A 17,125-nucleotide genomic window follows, 5' to 3' on the forward strand; every position below is an offset into this window, starting at 1 on the left:
TGCTACTGGTGGCATTTGATCAATAAGTGATGATATATTGTCACCATCTCCGTAAACGGGATGTGTCTTTTTTTTTCAGTATATGTGGTCACTGTTCGTGACAGAGGATAACTGAAGACGATTGTGCACAAACATAATAGCAGGACTGCGGCAGAGCTTACTGCAGAACTGAATGTCGCACACATGAAACCCTGTCACCACCAAAACGACGCGAATGGAGCTCCATAAGCAGAGAACTGCAGGGCGAACTGGAATTCGAAAAACAGACATCAGTGATGCAAACGCTGGTAACAGCAAAAGGTAGTGTGCGAAGGTATAAAAGTTGGACTGTGGAGAAAAGGGAGAGATTGGATCCGCGGTCAGCACGTCTCCCCGAATCTCGAAAGAGACGTGCTTACACGTGCGGCTATAAGGGCGGGTACATGATGACGATCATATTGGACTCTGTTCTCAACAGTGACTGCCATAGGTCGATGAAAAGCTTTTGTTTGCTTCACACACAACATTCGCACTATACTATATGCTTTCGAAATAGTCGTAAGATAACTGGGATAGCAAACGGTGTGAAGGCTTTCACTGCCAGTTTTTGCTTTAATTAAAATTTTTGGGTCCAGAAGCTGTGGACGTTACGTAAAACTGTTCAGTGACGTCTCGACTGCATCAGTGGGATATACCATCACAGGACGAGAGCCAACAGCCGTCAGTCGCAAAACCCATTAGTTATTATTGTACATGCAAATCTACGTACTACCATACGCTCTTACAGGTGTATACCCACATGTGTAGGAACATATTGGACACGAGCTGCCGCGAGTCTGTTGAATTGTAACGAAAATGCACTGAAGATGGCTGTTTATAGCCGAAATCTAGATTTGCAATAAAAACTAATGGGACTGCGGCTGTCTGCTGTGTGTGTCTCATTCCTGACAATTTGCGATCGCTGTGCACAGCGGTTGCTGATGCAATCAAAGTTGGGTATCAACAGAGACGCAACTGGTTCTAGTGAACCGTCTTGAGCTTGAGATCCGATTGTCACTTTTGTCAGTGAAGATGTCTGATGCAATTCAGCGACGCAACTTTCTTCATGTATGCCATGACCAGCTGAAGGCAAACATTCAAAATTACTTCCTGTAGACCTACCATATTCTGCGAGTGTTGGCTGCTGCGTTTCAGCCCCTATTCCAAAATAGTTCCAGACATTTTGTATGTGATTTAGTAGGGTTTGGTGGATTACTGGGCCAATCGAGATGCGTTATAATGTCGGTGTTCGTCCTTTCCGACAGCGGCAGCCAATAGCAAAATTCCAATGAAAGAATTCACGCTGTGTTGAATCTGCGGGTCGAGAGCTGCAGAGAAATTGCAATTGTAAACTGTACAGAGTGGCAGTCGCAACTGTGCCGAAGTACTACATCAGCTGTTGCCCAGCTCAGTCAACAGACGCCGAGGTTTGTGCTGCCTACGGCGTCGCCTGCGCTGTATGCAACCCGCAACACTAAAGTGCTGGAAATGTTGTCTATCCCGCAGGGGTATTTGAGAACTCGACATGCCAAATACTCTTTCCTCTACATTTTCAAGATTACACTGGGACCATTCCCCTTTTCCAAGACGATGACAGTCTTTTCATAGCGCTGAACTCATATGCTACTCGTTCGACGAAGACGTTATGAAGGCTCGAGTCGACATCATAACGTATCACATCTACATCTACATACATACTCCGCAAAGCACCGCACGGGCATGGCAGAGGGCACCTAGAGCCATTACGTGTCATTTCCTTCTCTATTCCAAATAGAGTGAGAGAAAAAGCAGTCTAAAAGTCTCAGTAAAAGCCCTAGATTCTTGTATCTTATCTCCCTGGTCCTTAGGCGAAATTTAAATTGGCGGCGGTGAAATATTTCTGCAGACGGGTTCAAATACCGGTATGCTTAGTTACCAACCGTGCACAGGCAAGGTGACGACTCCAGCGAGCGACCAAATAGTGTAAATTGCACTGAAGATGACCCCGCCGCGGACTGAAACCGGTTGGCGACAAAATAAATAATGCGATTGTGACTGTCATTTTGAATAATTGAATATAAGTAAACCAATCGCGGTTCTCTCCACACAACTATGTTGTCTAAAAATTTCAACATATCTAAGCTTTGCAAGATAGTGCAGAACCTGGTTATATTGCATTCCACTTTTTGCCATTGATACGTTTGGTATGTGGAAGTGTCTTCCATGAGAAATATCCATTTTTAAACCAACAGATGTTACAATATTGTAAGTACCGTATATGATGTCTACGTTCAGAGGATCAACTCTAATTTTGCCATATGGTCGCTTTTTGTTTGTTCAGTCTTTCACCTAATGGTGGTTGAAACAACCAAAATCGGTCAAGAATAAATATAATTTATACAGCTGATTCAAATAAAAATGCTTTGCTGCATTTCAAAAATGGTTCAAATGGCTCAGAGCACCATGGGACTTAACATCTGAGGTCATCAGTCCCCTATAACTTAGAACTACTGAAACCTAACTAACCTAAGGACACCACACACATCCATGAGCGAGGCAGGATTCGAACCTGCGACCGCAGCAGTCGTTCGGTTCCGGACTGAAGCTTTCTGTTTTTCACATTCAACATAGTTAATTGGTGTGGTGACGCCACAGGAAAAACAACAGTAGCTGAGCATCTGAATGCGCGTCGGGTATATCTGTGCCGTTTGTGGGAAGTAAAATTTGCGGAAATCCACACCAACGAATAAAGCAATTCGAATCATAAGTGTCCTCAGCGACTTTCCACAGCGAAATCCGAAATAAATTTCAAACTTCCGCCCGCGCGCCTTACGTCTGTTCCAGTGACGGTCCAGTCTGCGCATCCTCGAGCCTGGAGCAGAGGATCTGCTGCCGTACCACAGGGCACAGTGCCGGGACCAACTTCAGTGCTGGGGAAGGGGGGATATGGCGACGCTCAAGTGCTCCCATAATTCAGCTGCGGCCTTCCGTGTGGACCACAAGCGGCCTCGGCGGAAGCACTGAGCTTCCTGAGGTCAGAGCCCCGATCGATATGGCAGCGGCAGCGGGTGCACCCTCTAAACGGCCCACTCCACCTTCCCGATGACTTCCGACTCAATTAATAGTTGCAGTTTACTGATATCACCATGAAATCACACCTAAGGAACGGTCCCGTATTTCTTACTTGCCTGTACAACTTATCTCCAAGCGTATTTGCATCTACATCTACATCCATACTCCGCAAGCCACCTGACGATGAGTGGCGGAGGGTACTTTGAGTACCTCTATCGGTACCGAACAATCGGTTTAATAAGCCACAGCTGCAAAATACTAACACGAATTCTTTACAGACGAATGGAAGAACTAGTAGAAGCCGAACTCGGGGGAGATTAGTTTCGATTACGTAGAAATACTGGAACACGTGAGGCAATACTGACCTTGCGACTTACCTTAGAAGAAAGATTAAGGAAAGCCAAACCTACGTTTCTAGCATTTGTAGACTTAGAGAAAGCTTTTGACAATGTTGAATGGGATACTCTCTTTCAAATTCTAAAGGTGGCAGGGGTAAAATACAGGGAGCGAAAGTCTATTTACAATTTGTACAGAAACCGGATGGCAGTTATAAGAGTCGAGGGACATGAAAGGAAAGCAGTGGTTGGGAAGGGAGTAAGACAGGGTTGTAGCCTCTCCCCGATGTTATTTAATCTGTATATTGAGCAAGCAATAAAGGAAACAGAAGAAAAATTCGGAGTAGGTATTAAAATCCATGGAGAAGAAATAAAAACTTTCAGGTTCGCCGATGACATTGTATTTCTGTCAGAGACAGCAAAGGACTTGGAAGACCAGTTGAATGGAATGGACAGTGTCTTGAGAGGAGTATATAAGATGAACATCAACAAAAGCAAAAGGAGGATAATGGAATGTAGTCGAATTAAGTCGGGTGATGCTGAGGGAATTAGATTAGGAAATGAGACACTTAAAGAAGTAAAGGAGTTTTGCTATTTGGGGAGCAAAATAACTGATGATGGTCGAAGTAGAGAGGATATAAAATGCAGAGTGGCAATGGCAAGGAAAGCGTTTCTGAAGAAGAGAAATTTGTTAACATCGAGTATAGATTTAAGAGTCAGGAAGTCATTTGTGAAAGTGTTTGTATGGAGTGTAGCCATGTATGGAAGTGAAACATGAACGATAAATAGTTTGGACAAGAAGAGAATAGAAGCTTTCGAAATGTGGTGCTACAGAAGAATGCTGAAGATGAGATGGGTAGATCACATAACTAATGACGAAGTATTGAATAGGATTGGGGAGAAGAGAAGTTTGTGGCACAACTTGACTAGCAGAAGGGATCGGTTGGTAGGACATGTTCTGAGGCATCAAGGGATCACCAATTTAGTATTGGAGGGCAGCGTGGAGGGTAAAAATCGTAGAGGGAGACCAAGAGATGAATACACTAAGCAGATTCAGAAGTATGTAGGTTGCAGTAGGTAGTGGGAGATGAAGAAGCTGGCACAGTATAGAGTTGCATGGAGAGCTGCATCAAACAAGTCTCAGGACTGAAGACCACAACAATAACAACAACACCGGTTCTCCATTCTATTCCAGTCTTGTACTGTTCGTCGAAAGAAAGATTGGCGGTATGCCTCTGTGTGGGCTCTAATCTCTCTGATTTTATCCTCATGGTCTCTTCGCGAGCTATGCGTAGGAGGGAGCAATATACTGCTTGACTTCTCGGTGAAGGTATGTTCTCGAAACTTCAACAAAAGTCCGTACCGAGCTACTGAGTGTCTCTCCTGCAGAGTCTTCCACTGGAGTTTATCTATCATCTCCGTAACGCTTTCGCGATTACTAAATGATCCTGTAACGAAGCGCGCTGCTCTCCGTTGGATCTTCTCTATCTCTTCTATCACCCCTATCTGGTACGGATCCCACACTGGTGAGCAGTATTCAAGCAGTTGGCGAACAAGCGTACTGTAAGCTCCTTCCTTTGTTTTCGGATTGCATTTCCTTCGAATTCTTCCAATGAATGTCAGTGTGGCGTCTGATTTACCGACGATCAGCTTTATATGATAATTCCATCACTCCGAATGCCTACTCCCAGATAATTTATAGAATTAAATGCTTCCAGTTGCTGACCTGCTATATTGTAGCTAAATGATAAAAGATCTTTCTTCCTATGTATTCGCACCACATTACACTTGTCTACCTTGAGATTCATTTGCCATTCCTTGCACCATGCGTCAATTCGTTGCAGATCCTCCTGCATTTCAGTAAAATTTTCCATTGTTACAACCTGTTGATATACTACAGCATCATCCTCAATAAGCCTCAGTGAACTTCCGATGTCATCCACCAGGTAAATTACGTATATTGTGAATAGCAATGGTCCTACGGCACTCCCCTGCGGCACACCTGAAATCACACTTACTTCGGAAGACTTCTCTTCATTGAGAATGACATGCCGCGCTCTGTTATCAAGGAACTCTTCAATCCAATCACACACCATTTCCCCACGACTGTGGGGAAATGTATCTAACGCCTTACGGAAGTCAACAAATACAGTATATACCTGGGAACCCGTATGTATAGCCCTCTGAGTCTCGTGTACGAATAGCGCGAGCTGGGTTTCACACGATCGTCTTTTCGAAACCCATGCAAGTCAGATGTTGTCGAAAATAAGTTAAGCGCCGTGTTACGAAGTAGGAACTGCACTCTTTTGGATGTCACAGTGATGTAAGTTTTCGTATGCACAATGGTGTCACAGATGGCGCCACACGTTCTGCTGAGAAATGTTTTGTGTGTTACGTGTTGTGGCACAGTGAACGACGTCTGACTTACAACACAGAGCTATGAGACAAAAGTAGATTTTTGTTCACTTGTTATGGCAATGCGAAGTAAGTCTGACTTGCATCACAGTGCCACGAAGCAAAATGAGATTTTCTGATCCACCACAATGCAATTTTCGTTTCTTTATTATAACTATTATTTTTTTCTGGAAAGTTTGTTTCGTTGTAACGTTATCAAAACCGTTTCCATGTAAGTTTTGTACTATAACGCGCTTATACTACCCGATTAATGTGCTCACGTATTGTCAGTTCAAAGAGAAACTGTTAATGCAAGGTCAAATTCATGGAATTTATAGAAATTATGGTGATAATATTAACATTACTACATTTACCTAAAGCCCCAATATTAATACTATCCCTTATTAGACATCATATCCCAAATATGTTTCTACTATGCTTTTCTGATTTATATGCACATTTTTTTTAGAAAAGTTCCACTTTCTCAAAATTAGCAAAACTGACTTACACCAATATACAATAAACCTCTTCATATATAATTGTCGCCATCTGACCAAATAAAACTTCTTTAACAAGAAGATTTCAGAACGAGATTTTAACTCTGCAGCGGAGTGTGTGCTGATATGAAACTTCCTGGCAGATTAAAACTGTGTGCCGGACCGAGACTCGAACTCGGGACCCAGGCAGTTCCAAGAAGATTTGAATTTTCATATTGCGAGATAGCTCTCCTGCTGACAATGTCAGATAAGCATAATAGCTATCTCGTCTTTTTTTTCAGTGGCTATGAAGTTGCTACCATCAACAAAAATAACTTTTTTATGACCATCATTATTGGGCAACACATTTCTGTGTGTGTCAGGAACAATATTGCTCCTAATACCTAATCTGAGAAATTTATTTAGAAATGCATATTGGTTCTCGTTAATTCTTTGACTAAAACTGAGTGGTTGTTATAGTTATTTTATTTCCGCGTGTTGTGGAATCTACATCACAAGGTATTCTGTTGCGTACGGTAGTTCCATGTGGATATAACGGGATGCTTACTCAGCTACATACATTTGAAGATGATAAACTTTGATAGAACGTTTTTATGTCATAAAAATAATTGTGGATTTCGAGCGGAAAAATAAAAAAGTAAAAATTTTAAAAATGTAAGAAATTCCGTTCTTGCTCTTGAGCTACGTGTATCCATTACTTGAAATGCTGTGAATTTGCCTTTCCTACCTGTAAACTGCCTAACCCGTCTCACTCACAGCGCATTCCGTGCACCCGTCTGCTGCGGTTGAAGCGCTTTCCGTGTTTACCTGTAGAAGCGCACTGTGTAGCTGGTGCTGTGTTTGTAGTGAGAACGTCTTTATGCCTGTGTGCCTAGCTCTGCACGTATCTGTGTCGCTAGCAACCACTAAGCATGCCTCTGTGTCTAGAATAACAAAACTTCCAGTGCGTTGTGTGACCTAATGCTGTAAAGCTCTCCCAAAATTCTAAAAGTCTCCCGTTCTAAATACTGTGCCTAGAAACCAGAGACTCTCTGTTTTCATCTCAGACTCTAACTCTTTTCTTTGTCTCATAGATCTTTCCTGAGTAGAGGTTAACACTATTATAACTACTGTTACTAGTCTTAGAAAAAAAATACGAGTTTTCGATAGACAATATAGAACTTCCGGAAGCTAGACTTAGAGAACTATTATTTACAAATTAAAACGGTAATTCTATTTATATTGGATAGTTTTCAAAAGGTTGCAGTCGAAGATAGAATTTTTAGGTAGACTTCATTTACATTAGAAGTAGACATTTAGTAGCATAAGAATTTCAGCTTAGGAGAATGCAAACAGTACAAGAGAGAAGATAATAGCAGTAATATATGAGGAGTGACAGTGATAAGTAAGTAAGTAAGAAGAAAGTAAGATACTACTTAGACCAATGCCGTTTTGCTCTTTGTTTGTTTTTTTAAATTATTATCTACAAACATATTTTCGTTTAATTTGTAAGCAGGTATACTGGTATAATTCATCCTCAACAATTTAACACGCCACGCTATAAGTTTAAGTACAATCTTGACGTTGCCTTATGACTAAGAAATCGAAAACTGTGTGATATATTACATACCTGCATTATCGTGGAGTAAGACAAACATTATGAAATATGTTTCTTTTATTGTTGATTGCCCAAAACGCTGCACAAATGAAAACTAGAGTTCTGTAATGTAAAACTAGTTTCACAACACAGCTACATATTCTACAAAACTTACTTTCTGGAATGCCTGTCAGCATTGCCTCCCGTAATATTAAGCAAAAAATCAATTTTCCGCAATAAATTATGGTAAAGAGTGTTACTACAAACAACTGAGAAAAATAGAAAAAGCAGTTTCTTGTGTATCACTTTTCTTCACATCATTTGTAGAAGAAAACCAAGAAATGTCTAACATTGTTTCATATATATGTAAATAAACTGTGTACTGTGTCTGAGTTTTCGATAAATTATGCGCGTTGTTGCATAAATGTGGATTTAGCAGTAGGAGTAAAGTGATTAACGAAAAAGACATCGGAGGTCTCCTCAAGTAGCAATATTCTTGGCACAAAAAATTTTATTCTATTCATGTAAAACTCAACTGGATATTTTACAGTTTCTTTACGTCCTTTATAGATCAGATATATGAAGCCTGATGGCATACGTATTATACATTTCTAGCCGTCACACGTTACACATGTGTGCTTGTGTAGTAGGTTTCCTGATACAGTGTCTTAAAAGAAACGTTGAAATCTTTTAGAATATGTGGATATGAAACCTAGTAATTCGCTGCGTGGTATAATATATTGTTTTTATGCAAAATACTATCTGTCATTTAAGAGACATCATTTATAAATTAGAGATTAGTAATGATATATAATAGCCACAGGATACTCATGTCGGTTAAAGAAACAGAGAAAACATTTTACAAACGCAAAGAAGAAACGACGCTTGTTATATTATTGCAAAAAGGATCAACAAGAAACAACTATTATTAGCTGTTGTATAATCACTGCTTTCACAAAGAGATAAATGCAGAAATAATACCATTTACAATTTGTAAACTATGTTTTTATTGTATATTTCATACAAAGTATAAAACAGTCCTATATTTATATCAGTTACAGTACAACTGCCGGTCAGTTTCGTTGTTAATGCAGTAAACAAACTGTATGTCTCTTGACAACTACTCAGTCACCTTTATGTCTGCACGTTTTTTTTCACTCGTATTTGTAAACACTTTTGCGGCAAAGAAATTCGCTTACAGAAATTTCCATCGGTTTAAATCTGACAACGGAACAACAAGATGAAATACACTTTTGACACCAAATATCGATACAAAGCAAGTTTTCGTATTTGAGTTGTGGAAACACATTATGTCTCCAAGCACCGAACGGCGCTCGTACTGCGCTTGTTTAGTGTTACTCACGACAGCCTCCAAATTTCTGCTGCCGACAATTTCAGGCGGGCTGCCTACTCGTAACATCATCAATGAATCATAGTATGAGAATTCAAATTATTAATAACTTTCGATTAAATAAGCGTTATCATTTTAACACCCTGATACTACAGCTCTTGCTTACATTGCTCTGGTAAGGTTTCAAGGTCTATAACGTATTAATAAACGGCTGCTTTAAGTGAATGTTAACATTACATATTTTAAGAAATTTCTGCACGTTGCTTCTTGCATTTAATTCGAAATCTGCCAATGGTGATGCGTCACTCTTAGGCGTTCATTGGAATAGTTTACTTATTTACCTTACCTTAGGTAATTTATTTTAATTTATTTGTGGTTAAGTTTCTTGGTTCTTTTTGTCTTGTGAATGGACATCTGATGATGGAAGCTAGGCTTCCGAAACGTTTAGTATTCTGAAAAAACTAATTCACAATGCCAGAGATTGGAACAGTTATCACTGCTCATTCCGAAGCTGCCACGATAATGACAATTGCATCTAATAGAAGTGGACAAGCTTATCTTTGTCACGTCTTCCTGAGACTACAATTATCAACACTACACGAAGTAAGTCCCCGGTAGCTGAGGTGTCAGCGCTACAGAATGTCAATCCTAAGAGCCCGGGTTCGATTTCCGGCGGGGTCAGAGATTTTCTCCGCTCAGGGACTGGGTGTTGTGTTGTCCTAATCATCAGCATTTCATCCCCATCGACGCGCAAGTCGCCGAAGTTTCGTCAGATTTAAAGACTTGCACCCGGCGAACGGTCTACCCGACACACAACACGAAAAATGTTTCACTTCTGATATTAAACTGGTTGCTGCTACCAATAATTTTTTATTCATAACGGAGTGTCCCATTGTAAGGCTTTAATTGGTTTCAGCAAATTTGGCGTTGTCAGCAGGTGGTTTGTAGACAGGCTATTTCAGGGCGAACAGTAAATATTTTGGGATCTGGTCTTATAGAATATTTCCAATCAAATACTGCATGTAGAGTGCATCTAACTTTTAGAGGTTACAGAAGTGCAACTGTTAGAATGAAGCAGAAACAAATACACACAGTAGTTGTTAAACAAAGGGAAATGCTTAAGTTTGAAGCAGAGAATGAAATCTTCTCGGTTTTCAAGCCGCGTCAGTTCGAATAAAATTCCTGAGCTTTGGATAGTTACCTCCGCCATCGTCGGCGGATGTAAAATCTCTCACTTTCGGGGCTGTGTTTTTTTTCCTTTGTTGTTATTTCACTTCCCCACAACGGGGGCGGGCTGGCAGCGGATAAAAACGGCCCGTTCTTCAAAAAATGGTTCAAACGCCCCTGAGCACTATGCGACTTAGAACTACTTAAACCTAACTAACCTAAGGACATCACACACACCCATGCCCAACTAGGTGTGTATGGCTGGTCTCTGTTAAAACTAATGCGACTTGCAAACTGAGAAGATTTTATTCAGAAAAGCCGTCGCGAGAGACTCCGTGGATATTGATTTTTCTTGAATTCACCCTCCACCCTCAATGCACTTTCGAATTACATGATCACACCAAGTGTAGCTATCATGAGGACGTCTTGACTGTCGCTACTGGTATCAGCACTACTCATATTCCCTACTATCCCTTAACCCGTGTCTTTTCCTTTTCTTGGAGAACTCCTCTTTCAACCATCGCGGCAAGCCAGACTCTAAAGTGGTAAGAACAGGGATCTTGGTGACCTACAAATGTGAGCATTTCCCAGACGCATCTTTTGGGGAATTTCTGGGTTCAGATGATGCACCACCTGACGACTAGAGCGTGCAGGGAGCCCGTCATGCTGGAACAAAGTACCCGTCCTTGCAGCAGAAGCAAATTCTTCCAGTAACGCTAGGTTTTCGAGAAAGTCTTAGATAACACGGTTCTGTAAGGCGATGCGACAACACAGCACATCTAGTCAACTGATTGTCTGTCACACCACGCCACACATTTACACATAATCACCTCCACAATGGATCTTCAGTGTATGATGAGTCAATGTGGACATGTTGTGACGTGGTATCAAAATGTTCAAATGTGTGTGAAATCTTATGGGACTTAATTGCTAAGGTCATCACTCGCTAAGCTTACACACTACTTAACCTAAATTATCCTAAGGACAAACACACACACCCATGCCCGAGACGTGGTATCTGTCCAGTAGCAAGTCAAGTCAATATGACTTCGCCTTTGTGGTATTGGAGATAACTATACAAATAAATAATCTAAGTATAGTAAGTGTGTTCATTAGATCACTCATACAGAACGTAGAACTGTAGTATACCTGAACACAAATAAAACTTTTATCATCCGGATGAGTGCACTCAGTCTTGGTGACTGGCAAGCGCTGGCCATGATGACAAACTGCTTGCTCATTGCTATCCACGTTTGTCATCCGGCAGGTGCCTGGTGTCTATAGAAGCCGTGGTAAAGTAGTTTCGTCGCCTTCGGTGCCATCACGACTCACTCATCGCTATCACCCTTGCTGAAAGGGCGCGCCTGCTCATTATGCAACCAGCGACTCCGAGCCGTACAACGGGATGTCGCCCGGCGGGAGCCGGAGGATGTATTAAAAGTTACTTGGCGATTAGCAGCCAGCGACAAAATTCCAGTCTTGTACCTTCAACTCCTAATTGGACATTGATGAAGTTTCACAGTAGCTCAAAATTTACCACGAACTTCAATGCGAGATGCTTTTAATATTTTCCACATCGAAACTCTGTCTGAAAATCTGCCAAAAACCCAAGGAGATTCTTGTCATATGTAATACCTCTGCCCCGATAGCTCAGTGGTCATAGTGACAGATTGCCATTCTACGGCCCCAGGTTCGATTCGCGGCTGGGTCGGAGGTTTTCTCCTCTCAGGGACTGGATGTTGTGTTGTCTCCATCATCATTGCATCCCCATCCGGCGCGAATATCGTCCAATGTGGCGTCGAATGTAGTAAGGCCTGCACCAAGGCGACCGGACCTGCCTCGCAAGGGGCCTCCCGGCCAATGACGCCAAACGCTCCTTTCCATATGTGATATCAGCGGCAAGACCCAATCAATACCTTCACTGCGCGATAAAAATGGTGATGTCACTGATGACAGCGCCACTAAAACGAGTTACTACGAATAAAGACGAACTAAATATTCCAGAATTCTAATCTAAAACAAGTGCCACCACGAGTAACTTAAAAGTACGTATCTTCAGTGTAGCGAAGCAGCTTAAATCACATCATCACGCCGCTCGGGATTAGCCGAGCGGTCTGAGGCGCTTCAGTCATGGACTGTGCGGCTGGTCCCAGCGGAGGTTCGAGACCTCCCTCGGGCATGGGTGTGTGTATTTCTCCTTAGGATAGTTTAGGTTAAGTATTGTATAAGCTTAGGGACTTATGCCCTTAGCAGTTAAGTCCCATAATATTTCACACACATCTGAAAAAAATTAGCTTAAATCACTTAGTAAAGTCAAGACCTCTGGTCCAGATTTTATACCAGTCAGATTCATTTCAGAGTACACTGACACAATAGCTCCATATTTAGTAATCATATACAGCCACTCGCTCACTGAAAGTTCCGTACCTAAAGAGTAGGAAATTACGCGTGTCACACCAATACCCAGAAAGGAAATAGGAGTAATTAGCTGAATTACAGATTCATACCACTAACGTGGATTTGGAGTAGGGTTTTGGAACATATACTGTGTTCAAACATTAAAAATTACCTCGAGGGAAACGATTTATTGACAAACAGTCAGCACGAATTCAGAAAATATCGATCTTGTGAGACACAACTAGCTCTTTATTCTCACTAAGTAATGAGTGCTATCGACATGGAATATGCAATTTGTTCCATGGTTTTACATGTCCAGAAGGATATTGGCACCATTTCTTACAAGCTTTCTTTAATGAAATTGCGTGCTTGAGGAGTGTCGCCACCGTTGTGTGACTGGATTTGTAAATTCCTGTCAGAGAGCTCACAATTCGTAGTAACTGACAGAAAGCCATCGAGCAAAATAGCAGCAACATCTTAGTTCCCCAAGGAAGTGATACAGGCCTCCTGCTGTTCGTGAACTATGTGAACTACTATGTAAACTACATAGGGGAATATCTGAGCAGCCCTGTTAGATTGTTTGCGGAAGATGTTGTCCTTTACCGTTTAGCAAAGTCATCAGAAGATCAAATCTAATTACAAACCGACTTCGTCACGACATCTGTATAGGGCGAAAACTGGCAATTCACTCTAAATAATGAAGAATGTGAAGTCATGCACATGAGTAGAAAAGGAAAGTTAAGCAAAGACTGCGTTTTATTGGCAGAACACTAACACAAACAGAGGACATCCAAAAAGTTCAAAGAAGGATAGCTCGTTTTGTACTATTGTGAAAAGGGGGAGACAGTACCAAGGACAGGATACGTGAACTGGGGTCGCAATCATTAAAAGAAAGGCGTTTTCCCTTGCAGCAGGAGTTTAATCTGAAATTTAAATAACCGACTTTCTCCTCCAATTGCGAAGACATTCCGTTGGCGCACAGCTGTATAGGGAGAAGTGATAGATTAGATTAGATTAGATTAATACTTGTTCCATAGATCATGAATACGACACTTCGTAATGATGTGGAACGTTTCAGGTTAATAAAAGATGTCTGTACAAGATATTACATTACACAAAAGATTGCATGACACTAATGTTTAAGTTGTTTTTTCCCTTAATTTATATCTAAAAATTCAGCCAATGAGTAGAAGGAGTTGTCATCTAGAAATTCTTTTAATTTATTTTTAAATGTTAGTTGGCTCTCTGTCAGGCTTTGATGCTGTTTGGTAGGTGACCAAAGACTTTTGTGGCAGCATAATTTACGCCTTTGTGTGCCAAAGTCAGATTTAACCCTGCATAGTGAAGATCATCCTTTCTCTTGGTGTTATAGCTATGCACACTGCTATTGCTTTTGAACTGGGTTGGATTATTAACAACAAATTCCGTAAGTGAATATACATACTGTGAGGTTACTGTGAGGATCCCTAGATCCTTAAATAGATGTCTGCAGGATGACTGTGGGTGGACTCCAGCAATTATTCTGATTACACGTTTTTGAGCAGTGAATACTTTTCTACTCAACGATGAATTACCCCAGAATATGATGTCATACGAAAGCAGTGAATGAAAGTAGGCATAGTAAGCTAATTTACTGAGATTCTCATCACCAAAATTTGCAATCACCCAAATGGCATACGTAACTGAACTCAGACGTTTCAGCAGACCATCAATGTGTTGCTTCCAGTTTAACCTCTCATCAATCGACACACCTAAAAATTTTGAAATTTCTACCTTAGCTACAGAATTCTGTTCAAAGTCTATATTTATTACTGGAGTTGTGGCATTTACTGTACGGAACTGTATATACTGTGTTTTATCAAAACTTAAAGAGAGTCCGTTTGCGAAGAACAACTTAATAATTTTGTGAAAAACATCATTTACAATTACATCACTTAGTTCTTGGTTTATGGATGTTATTACTATACTTGTATCATCAGCAAAAAGAACTAACTTTGCATCTTCCTCAATGTGGAGTGGTAAGTCATTAATGTATATCAAGAACAGTAAAGGACCTAAGACCGAACCCTGCGGGACCCTGTACTTGATAGCCCCCCAGTTTGAGGAGTCAGCTGTTGTTTTAACTTTACATGAACCAGTTATTTGAACTTTCTGCATTCTTCCAGTTAAGTATGAATTAAACCATTGAATCACGATAAAATAAATCAGGGCTCCTACAGAAAGATTTAAGAGTTGGTTTTTCCCGTGCCCTTTTCGAGCGTGGAATGGTAGAGAAATGTCTTGAAGCTGGTGGGATGAATCCTATGCCAGTCACTTAATTGTGAATTACAGAGCAATCACACAGGTAAGGACGTAGATGAGTGTTGAGTTGGCTGCAAGTGATAATGATACAGCTATTCAGAAAGTAAGGCCCAATCTGCCACGAAATGGAATCCACTGTAAAATATTTGCAACAGCTAGCTGCAACTTCCATCTACTTATCTACATAGTCGCCGTTCCGACTTAGACCTCTGTCGTAGTGTTGTACCTGCTTTCCAATCCTGTACGCTCGTGTATGACTCGTTGTCTGTGCCAAAACGTCGCCTTCAGAGCCAGCGATTCATGCGACAAGAGGTGAACCTCATGGGGAGTCAATTATGGGCTGAACTGTAGGTGATCAAAGAGAGACCATCGAAAACGCTGCAGGAGCATCTTCATTGTCCCTGCATAGTGCGGCCGTGAACACTCGTGCACAAGGAAACGCATGACAGTTATGTTATGGGGGTTGAACGAAATCAGGCGAAATTTCTCACCAGGCCTTTATACTTGGCGGGAAATACTACTTTCAGGCATCTTTACGTCCTCACTGTTTGCTCAGAACTGAAAAGAGCGACGTGATACGTTCGACAGGCATGCTAGAGACACCATCCAACAAGTCTGCGAAGTTTCATCAGATTTTGACCGTCGTTTCCACTTCGCGACCAGTCGGACCTCACGTAGCGACAACGTTTATGTTACAAATCTTGTATGCTGGCGTACTCAGCATCTGTAAACAAGTGCGAATGCAGCAGAATTGGCCAACAAATCACACTCACAGCTGAAAAACTCAGTAAAGTCAAGTATAATTATACAGCTTGAAATTGAAACCGAAAATGGGAGTCAATAAATGAAGCCACAGTAACTGGAGCATTGACAACCAGAATTAAAACTCGTCTCTGTAAGCAGCTGTATATCAATACTCAATGAAAATTTGATCTTATGCTAAATGTTAGTCTGTAGTACCACCGTCTGAAGTATTTAGTACAGTGCAGGCCATTAAAATTGCTACACCACGAAGATGACGTGCTACAGACGCGAAGGAAGAGGATGCTGTGATATGCAAATGATTAGCTTTTCTGGGCATTCACACATGGTTGGCGCCTGTGGTGACACCCACAATGTGCTGACATGAGGAAAGTTCCCAACCGATTTGCCATACACAAACAGCAGCTGACCAGAGTTGCCTGGTGAAAAGATGTTGTGATGCCTCGTGTAAAGAGGATAAATGCATACCATCACGTTTCCGACTTTGATAAAGGTCGGATTGTAGCCTATCGCTATTGCGGTTTATCGTATCGCGACATTCCTGCTCGCGCTGGTCGAGATCCAATGACTGTTAGCAAAATATGGAATCGGTTAGTTCCGGAGGGTAATACGGAACGCCATGCTGGGTCCCAACGGTGTCGTATCACTATCAGTCGAGATGACAGGCATCTTATACGCATAGTTGTAACGGATCGTGCACCCGCGTCTCGATCCCTGAGTCATCAGATGGGGACGTTTGGAAGACAACAACCATCTGCACGAACACTTAGACGACGTTTGCAGCAGCATGGACTATCATCTCGGAGACCATGGCTGCGGTTACCCTTGGCGCTGCATCACCATGCTACTCTATCCTGTGCAAGCTTCTTCATCTCCCAGTAACTACTGCAACCTACATCCTTTTGAATCTGCTTAATGCATTAATCTCTTGGTCTTCCCTACGATTTTTACCCTCCACGATGCCCTCCAATACTAAATTGGTGATCCCTTGATGCATCAGAACAGATCCCTTGATGCCTGAGAAGATGTCCTACCAACCGATCCCTTCTTCTAGTCACGTTGTGCCACAAATTTCTCTTCTCCCCAATCCTATTCAATACCTCCTCATTAGTTATGTGATCTACCCATCTAATCTGCAGCATTCTTCTGTAGCACTACATTTCAAAAACTTCTATTCTCTTCTTGTCCTATTTATCTTCCATGTTTCACTTCCATACATGGCTACGCTCCATACAAATACTTTCTGAAAAGACTTCTTGACACTTAAATCAATACT

At 41.5% G+C, this 17,125-nt stretch overlaps 1 protein-coding gene across 3 annotated transcripts in view; it reads left to right on the forward strand.

Moving 5' to 3' along the window:
• Positions 1-17,125, forward strand: part of LOC126293481 (platelet endothelial aggregation receptor 1) — an 800,502-nt gene that overhangs the window by 114,719 nt on the left and 668,658 nt on the right. The gene's annotated exons all lie outside the window — the stretch shown is intronic.

Source organism: Schistocerca gregaria, chromosome 10 (genome assembly GCF_023897955.1).
Source record: "Schistocerca gregaria isolate iqSchGreg1 chromosome 10, iqSchGreg1.2, whole genome shotgun sequence".
In the NCBI taxonomy this organism is placed as follows: Eukaryota; Metazoa; Arthropoda; class Insecta; order Orthoptera; family Acrididae; genus Schistocerca; species Schistocerca gregaria.